Source organism: Podarcis vaucheri (genome assembly GCF_965113315.1).
Source record: "Podarcis vaucheri genome assembly, chromosome: 8".
NCBI lineage: Eukaryota > Metazoa > Chordata > Lepidosauria > Squamata > Lacertidae > Podarcis > Podarcis vaucheri.
Window position 1 is genome coordinate 34,424,369 of NC_138766.1, and position 9,808 is coordinate 34,434,176.

Sequence of the window (9,808 nt, forward strand, 5' to 3'; positions counted from 1 at the left end):
TGGCCATCTGGCTGGTTTTCCCCAGCCACTCTGGACAGCTCCCAACAGGATATTAAAAACACAACAAAAGATCAAACATACAGGGCTGCCTTCAGAAGTCTTCTAAAAGTCAGAGTTATTTATTTCCTTGACATCTGATGGGAAGGAGTTACACAGGGCGGGCGCCACTACCAAGAAGGCCTTCTGCTTGGTTCCTGATAGCCCCACATTCCTTCAGACCATGCCCTGGGACCATTATGCGTCTACTACTCATTCCTCCTGTTAAACTCTAATCCTCAGTCCATTGTTCCAACCTTTAAGGCTGCCTTTACAACAAACATAAGTGAATTTGAGTTCCTACCTCTCCAGGACTCTAGGAGATGTGAAAAAATAACATCTCGGAAAAGAAACTATAAAGAAAGCAAGAAACAAGGCTTTTCCAAATATCATCACTAGACAAATGAACAACATTCCTGCATAAGTCGGTGTGGAAAGTGGTCTGAGTGTTGGACTATGACCTGAGAGACCAGGCTTCAATTTCCCCACTCAGCCAGGAAACTCACTGCAGGACTTTTGAACAGTGTCTCAGCCTTGCATGCTTCTTCTTCCCATCCCTTCAGCCCTCTAAATGTTCTGGGGTTTCTGTCAACCCTCCAAAACAGATTTAGGGAGGGTGCAGGTCATGAAGTGGGAAGGAGATAGAGGAAGTCCCATTGCATGAGTGGACATGCCTGTGCTGAAGAAGTTGGATATCGCCCAGTATAAACTTTTGACTTTCCCCACCTTTGCAATGTAGTCTTTTTTGGGGAGCAGTTGGGTTCTCCCCTCAAACCTGCTGATACCTCCTTGTGTGAGTGTTGCTGTTTTGGCTGCTTACGCAATGACACTCAGAGCCTGAACATCGGCAATAGAATGATGTACAGCAGCTCACAATTTTTCTTTTTCAGCAAGTCCAAAAATATTATTTTTCAAGTATACGGCACGGGGGGAGGGGCACTAGTGTGAGATGTGGTGTACCAGCCCCACAAAACTAATTTCTAAGATAAGAGTTCTAACATGTAAAAATATAATTCCATTGTCAGTATTCAATTATTATCACCTCCACTGCAATGACAGTTCTAATTGGACAGATACGGTGGGGGTGGGGATATGATCCTTCAAAAATTAAGGAAAAGGAGAAAATGATGCCATGTTCAGATGCATACCAAATTAAGATTCCTTTATTGTGCATTAAAACTTGAAATAAACTGCAGCAAAATAGATTCTTTCAGATAACAAATGCTTTGCTGTAGCAACCATCTCTTTCTATGTTTTTATTATTTTTGGTAGCGAATCGGCACCATTGCTTCCAAAATGCAGCATTCTCAAAAACATAACCATTAGGGTAGTTGTTACATATTTAATTTCATGCTTCATTCAGCATAAAGCAGTTGTGGGATTGCTGGGCAGAGCAAATTAAGTAATCGGTTAGATAATTTCCTGCTTAATTGAAAGCAGGTAGTGGGGTTTTTTTTTCCTTCCAAAAAGTAATAATTGATTTTGCTTCTAATGAAATGTGTACCATTTTCTCCCTCATTCCTGTTACTCCCATTATCTGCACACAGCCAAGAAAAGGGAAATGAGAAACAAGGGGGAGAAGGGGGAAAGCTCAGTAGTGTTGAAAAAACATTGCTGGTTAAAAGGACACAGGGACGCTGTATTAAACCAAGTGCTTTGAAGAAGTGAAGAGAACCAGGTTAGTGGAAGATGTTGCTCCATTCCTCACTCTTGCCATTGCTTGCTTGGCTGAAGAGGACAGGTGAACTGGCAGTGGCAGCAGGCAGAATGAGCAGGATCAGGGCCAGAAGCCTCCAGAGAATGGTGCTCGGTCCCTTGCAGGGGTGCAAGCCTTGGCAGGTACCCTACAGTGCCTATTCCCGATGCAGCTCCTGTTCAGGATCCCATACTTCTGTGGCTTCTGCAACAATATGCTCTCTGTTCCACATACATTCACACAACCCCAGAGAGAAGTGCATTGTGGATACTGCCATTAATGTAGGGTTGCCATACGTCCGGAAGCAGTGTCCGGGCAGAAATCTCAAAAATGTCAGGGGAAATCCAGACATATGGTAACCCATGTAGGCAGTGTCATTTTTGGTGATTTCCCTTAAAATAGCTTTTAAAAAAATGGGAATTTGCCAAAAAAAAGTTCAACAATTTTTCTGTAGGGGTTTTCACCGTTTGAAATATGGCAACCCTACATTAATGCCCAGTGCAGATCTAAAGCTGCTTATCTTTCAAGGCAAGTTTTCCCCCTTTGTTTCCTTTTCAGCAAAACTGGTGGCGCAGTGTAAGAGTGGCTTAACCTACAGCCCTCTAGGTGCTGCCAAACTACCTCTTCCGTCTGTTGGCCATGCTCAGTCATGGGAGACTGAGTCTAACAACATCTGAAGGACCACAGTTTCCTCCACCTCTAACTAGGACTAACATTCAATCAGTGTTTGGAACCAGAACTTGAAGCTGATCTACCATCCAATTATTTTTAACCGTAGTCAGTATTAGGGCAGATGATACGCTATGCATTGCTAATGGTAACAAGGGAAGGGGGATTTATACAGGATTCAGCCCACCACCAGGTTTTGATTTCTGAACGATGGTGATATGTCTTATTTGAGCCTAATAACCAGCTCATTGCTACAATGACTCCCCCCCCCAAAAAAAAACACCCAAAACTTTTTACAAGTGTTAGGTTCATTCAAAAATATATTTAATAAAATAAAGGGCTGATAATCCTTCTAATATTATTTCTAAAAATATGCCTAAATCTGAAAGAAACCAAGTTGACTCAAATCCATCTCTTTTTTCACTCATTCAAAACATGTTGAAGAGAAAATCAAATTTTGCAAGTTTTAAAATGTACTTGTGCACATATGATCAGTTCAGTGTTTTGACAACTCTGTATGTGTGCGAACCTGACACTTGTAAAAAGTTTTGTTTGAAAAGTTCTTACCTGTAGCACGTTTCCCACAGATATGGGAATAGCTAAAGATTGAAAATGCAATTCTATATTTAGCCCTTGAAACCACTGACAGGACACAGGAATTGGTATTCAAAACATGTTCATAATTACCAGGAAAAGGTTGGTGGATTAAAAAAAATGGCATTGATGAACAAAATGAGATGACACTTTGAATTAAAGACAATGCCAGTTAGTTGAAATCTAGGGAAGGAAGGGAATTATAGATAAGTTGTGTGTGTGTGTTTTTAAACCAGTCATCTTTCAATAAATATCCTGCAGCATTGTCTGGGAATTTGGGCTTGCAATTTCATGAGTAAGTTGAAGTTCATATAGCTTCCCCTTATTTAGGGGTCTACAGCACAGCCTCTCGGGAGAGAAAACAGCTTTGCTATGGTGAATATAAGGAGCTATCCACAGAGAAGGGATCGTGTCATGCTTGATTTTTAAAATCAAAGTTGTTTGAAGAGATCTTCCTAGACACAAACAATATCAGCAGAAAGAAACTAATTAAAAATCTTAGCAAAGGGGGCCGGGAGACAATCAGATTATACACTGGAGGTGAATTCTAGAAAAACACTTGAGGACCATTGACAGGGGCAGGTTCTAATCAAAGATCTATGAATTCATGGATCGTGAAAAACAGGAGGACAGATTTCCCACTGCTCATATAGATTCATGTTTAAGGTGTAATGACAAGAGGATACTAAACTCCTTCCTGTTAGTGATTGAAAGCAAATTATTTAGCTTCACTGAACTGTTCCTTATTTATCTGATTTGTAACCCACCCAACCCTCGGAACTCCGAATGGATAACAGATGCTTACAAACTTGAGGTAATTTTAATCTACTTTAGCATTTTAACTTTGTATGTTTTAAAGTAGGGTTGTAATTTTTTCTTGATTTTACTGTTTTCTCTTTTGTAAACTGCTTTGAGGGTTTTTTTAAAACCAAGCGGTATATAGTGGTACCTCGGTTTACGAACTTAATCCGTTCTGGAAGTCCATTCTTAAACCGAAACTGTTCTTAAACCAAGGCATGCTTTCCCTAATGAGGCCTCCCGCCGCTGGTGCCCTTCCACCATTTGGATTCCGTTCTTAGACCAAGGTAAAGTTTGAAAACTGGGACACTACTTTCAGTTTTCCAGAGTTCGTAAACCGAATAGTTCATAAACAGGGCTGCTCTTAAACCGAGGTAAAGGTAAAGGACCATTAGGTCCATTAGGTCCAGTCATGGCCGACTCTGGGGTTGCGGCGCTCATCTCGCTTTATTGGCCGAGGGAGCCGGTGTACAGCTTCCAGGTCATGTGGCCAGCATGACTAAGCCGCTTCTGGCAAACCAGAGCAGCGCACAGAAACGGTGTTTACCTTCCCACCAGAGCGGTACCTATTTATCTACTTGCACTTTGACGTGTTTTCGAACTGCTAGGTTGGCAGGAGTAAACAGAGGTACCACTGTATAAATTTTATTTTTAAAAAATAAACGTGTTAAAAAAATAAGCCCACAATTAAGTCACACTTATCTCACTCACTCTCTGTCCACCAAGTTAACAGGGTGAGGAAAACCTTTGCATCCAGAAAACACTTGGGTCTCACCCTTCAGGAGAAAAGTTATTACACGTTTGAATATAACATTAGCTTTGGATCTCTGAAACATTCCCACTTAATGCTGGCTTTGGTTATCCAGAAATAGAAGTAAATAGCAATTCTTTATCCTCCTGAGCCACAGCATCAGAGGCATATATGTTGCTATCCCCAAACCTAGAGGTCTCACTTCTGCCTGTCAAGGCTATGAAAAACACAGGAGGTACAATGTTCCCTATGGCCATTCCCCAGTTGATGTGGCTCTTTGGACAACAACAAGAAACTGAGCCTGTCATGTCATTGGCTCAGTTCTGTGGAATACTCTGCCGATAGAGATTCGGCAGGCGCCTTCTGGGCCAACTTTTAAACATCTGCTGAAAGCTTTTCTATTCTGCCAGGCCTATTCAGGCGATTAAGAGTACATCCACCACAAGGGGTTACTAATATTTGTTGTTAACTTTTTTGTTCTTAACTTGTTTTTAACATTAATGTTATATATAAATATTTTTTACAAATAAACAAATCTTCCACGCCTTCAGAACTGGAAATCTGGAGTACTGTCACACTAACATGCACACATGGGGCAGTTTGAAAGCTTTCGCTGCTGGTATAGAAACTGCTGCAGAGCTTCTGAGGGTCCTCACAAAAGCACTTCACATTTACAGCCAGCATCTGCACTGGCTCCATATATGGCAATGCTAGTTGTACTATTAGGCAGCAGCTGGCTTCTCTCCTGCAGCACATTTTGGGGTACTATTAGACCACATTGTTTTGATAGTTATCTAACTCGCTGTTATATATTTACAACCACACGGGCACTATTTGGATTTTATGTCTCACTCCCTAGAAAGCTCCTCTCTGCTTCTGAATGTGGGGACATGCCACCTTCAGAACATGTTATCTTTTATGCATGAGAGGTACACATGCGCCTGCTCTTTCACCGCATGCACAAGACCACTGGAGAATATGTGGAATCGATCCTCAAACTCATGCTCCCCACCTTGCACATCATGTACACTGATGTTGTAGAACTGTAGAGTTGGAAGGGACCCTGAGGAATATGCAGCTGACCCATACGGGGATCGAACCTGCAACCTTGGCATTATCATCACCATGCGCTAACCAACTGAGCTATTCATGCACTAATCATGCTCTACATGTAGTAGAAGCTGGCACCTCACCACATCTAGAGCCTACACATCTGATCACATTGTGAAACCTACCCCTAGAAAGTACACCTTTGCTCTGTTTCATGCATTGTCATTGACATGGCTTCTACAGTTTTGATTGGGATATGGATTGGACCACCTTGATCGCTTGATCGCCACCTTGAGGCCAAGCACTGGCAGCCTCGACAGTGGATTACTGCACGGCACTCTGTGTGGGGCTGCTCTTGACCCTCAGTTGGAAGCTCCAGCTAATGAACAATGGGATGACTTGCTGATGGGGCAGACAACCAACAGCATCTGACCCCTCTGCTAAAACATCTGTACTGGCTGCTCATGTTACCTGCACAAGTTCTAGATTCTCATCACAGCATCATCACAGGAGAATGTTGTAATTTGTTCCCCATGTTTTTCACTATCTGTTGTCCATCCTCACTTCTGACTTTCAGGTATCTCTTGAGGACTTTTATATACTGACAGGCCTATTCCGTTTACATTTTCTTAAGATGAGCCAGTCATTTTAATGATTCCTTTGTACAGTTTCTATGGTATTTTTATGTTTTATGTGCATAAATTGTTGTACGCCACCTCGATATTTCACAAACAAATACAATTTCAAAACTCAGCATATTCTCCAGGAACGGACATCATCAATTGTTCTTTTGTTACACAAGCTTCTCCTGTCAAGGAAGAAACCTTGGGCTAGAAGCACCTAAGAAGGTTCCAGACTCCCCACCAGCTCCCAAAAGTGTATTAAGGCACCATAAAGAGAAGCAGATTTATTGGCTGTCTGGGACGAGAGTCCGCTTGTAGGTTGAGAGCCTATGCGGCATAGTGGTTAGTGTGTCAGACTGGGAGGCTGGGGTTCGAACCCCCACTTGGCCATGAAGTTCACTGGGTGGCCTAAGGTACCTCTCAGGGTTGTGGGCATTAAATGAAGAACCATGTAAGCCACCTTGAACTCGTTGGAGAAAAGGGGTGATATAAATGCAATAAAATAAAATAAAAATCAGAGGAATGATGACCTCAGATGTGCAAGTGGCAGGGCTGGCAACCAAATCACTATCCTTTGCCGGTAAGATTTTTCAAAATATTCTTGCCACCCACCACCGATTACACTCTGCATTTACATTTGCAAACGAAAATAAAATAAAAAGGCGCTTAATGAAGCGCACCTCCCCTATGGTTTAAATTATGCCTCTCTGAATGCGATGTCACTAAAAAAACAAGCTTGCATTGAGAGGAACGCAGCTTCTACCGTCCCCATCCATAGCACAAGAGGGGATCCATCGACGCCCTCCCGTTGCGCTCCCAAGGAAGCTGCTCTCGGTCCCTCTGGCCAGCCGGCGCACGCGCAGTCGGAGCCGCCCGCCTGCCCCTTGTTCTACAGCTGGAAATCGTTGCGTGGAGCTTGGCGTCCCCGTTGCCAAGGCGACCGCCCGGGCGGCGCCAGCTGGGCCGAAGTGTGAATGGGTGATGTCACGAGCCAGGCGCCGGCCCGTCTAGAGCAGCGAGAGCCAATGAATCAGCTGAGCCGGGGGCCGGAAGCTTGGCCGAGTAGGCGCGCGCTGAGCGCGAGCCTGGCTAACCAGCAGGCGGGGAAGCGCGCGCGGCTTTCGCCGTTTTCTGCAGCCCCACGTTCTGCGAGGGAAGGAGGAGCAGGCTTCTGTTGCAGGAGAAGTCCTGGAAGGAACTTCTCTCCTCACCCAACTGCAGAAACGCCCAAGGTTAAAAACATGATGGAATCTGTGTCTTTGTATTATGCAAAGCATCAATACTTCAGAATTATTATTTTAAAAATAAAAAGCTAGGTTATTTTCCTTTGTCTATCAGAGCTCCTCTGCCTGAAGTTCACATCTGCCTCGAGGTGAGATCCCACCTTTCCTGCATAGGTAAACCAAGGAATATTTAGTAGTGGAACCAGGAAGACGGTGTAGTGTAGCTCCCTCAGTTACCTACTGTACCTGGGCTCTTGTGGCTTTTTGGCTACTGTTGTGACAGGCAGTCTGTGCAGAGGCGCTGCTGCTTTTCTTAGCATGAAAAAGCAGAGTTGAGGAAAACAGATGTTTGAATCTAAGCCTCTCATGCTGATGTTGGCTGACGGGGGCCCTTCTGGAGATAAGGCGACAGGTTTAAGTTTCTCTCCCAGATGACCTAATTTATTGAACATTCATTATAGGAGCCAACTCCTAGGGGCCAAAGGGTCTTCCCCCACCCTAAAATATTTGAGGGGGCTGCCCCCCCCAAGTTGATAGGCATTGTCATTCAAATAGTGTGCAAGCGCCACATCATGTGGTCAGTTATGTGGGGTGGGGCTTGCTGCTCCCCGCCCCCAATATTTTATTCAAGTTGGCGCCCCTAGTATCCATTGTGATTTGTTTGAACAAAGTTGTCGGGAGGCTGGACAACTGCTGTTGATTAAGCAGTCATTCTGAATTGCTTTTGGGGAGGTTATACAACTGTGTCAAGTGGTTGTTCTCCACAGTTTCCTGTCACTTTCCTTATTGCAAAAAAGTTGTGGGGGGGCCGGGGGGGTTAGCATGTGTTTGTTGTGCACGAGAGCCATTTAACAAGCAACTTTAATTTGCTGGTGTGTGACTGAATTCCACTCAAATGTAGAGACGGTCTGGCAGCTCCCTTTTGTTGGAAGGTGTGCATTTAGCCTAATTGACATGGACAGCTGATTGTTGCTCTCTTCCTCACTGATATCCGAAAAAGCAATAGGGGAAGTGAAATTTAACAGGATCTATGGCCCTGGGTTGGCAGCGGTGAAACAAGCATACCTTCTCTACTCCCCACCCATAATATAGGATGGCAAGCTCTCCCACTCCAAATGCAGCTTGTACTGTATGAGACAGCAAACTAGCCCTGTATTACAGTTACTATAATAATGTCAAATTATGCTGTGTTTTCATTCCAGGTACAGTACAACATATTCAGTAACTGAATAGTTCTGGTGTAGCTGCTGAAATGACTAGTTTGGACCCGGCACTGCGTCTTGCCACAATCATGATTCAGGAGAGATTCTATAATAAAACATTTTGGTGGAACCTAGACAAAACAGACTCGCTTTCAAAAATTTGTCTGTCTCTGATCCCTCAGATTAAGTCCTGGTTGCATGTTTTGGTCATCTGCTGCTTGATTACTGCTGCCTTCTTCCTGTCACACATCAGCACTCCTACATCTACTGAAAACTCTGCTACCAAAATAAGTGACCTCACATTGCTCAGACGATGCAACACCCCTCCTCAAATCCCTTTACTGGACCTCCATCCTCTTCTGTACCCAGCAGAAATATTTTGCTCTTACCTTGTCCCACCTTATCTTTCAAACCTTGTTTCCTGTTTTACCTCTCACCTGTGGAGTCCTTCAACTAACACTTCCAGATGTTGTTTAACACAACTCTGCCCCTCACTAACCCCATGGATGTGTGGACAAATATCCCCAGTGCCAGACCAAGATATTTTGCTGCCTGAAACAAACTCCCTGCTCTAGGGCCAGCACTTTGAGAAGTCTTGCTGCCACATTCACCCACACACCCCTGAAGCAGGTTGTTTGACCCTGCTGCAAAGCCTCATGCATTGTACTGCCTCTCTCTCTCCTTAAAATAATATAGGAACCAGAAGTGTGGTGGGGTGGCAAAAAGTGCAGGGTCCCTTTGCGACAGTCACAACCACAGACTAAGATCATACAATAATCTTACAATTATATAATAATTAGGAATGCATTGCAATTATTAATGCAGATCTTCATGTGTTGCTTTTCAGCTAGCTCTACTATTATCTGTGCACATACATGGGCAGATGAATTGGAGTGCTCCAGCATTGTACATCAAAGAACCTGCACAACATTCTCTTGACACTAAAGCACCTTGTACTTCCAGTGTTCCTGAATGCTTAGTTTTGGAGCATGTGGTGGTTGAAAAGATTCCCTTTCATGCTGACTCTAGGATGCTGGAGACAGGGACTGTGCAGCTCCTCACTCCTCTGTGATCCTGGACCACTGACAGGAACGCACCTTTAGGTTAAGAAATCCCACCATCTTTGCACATCGATCATATTCTTGTATGCTTTTGCTCGTGCAAAA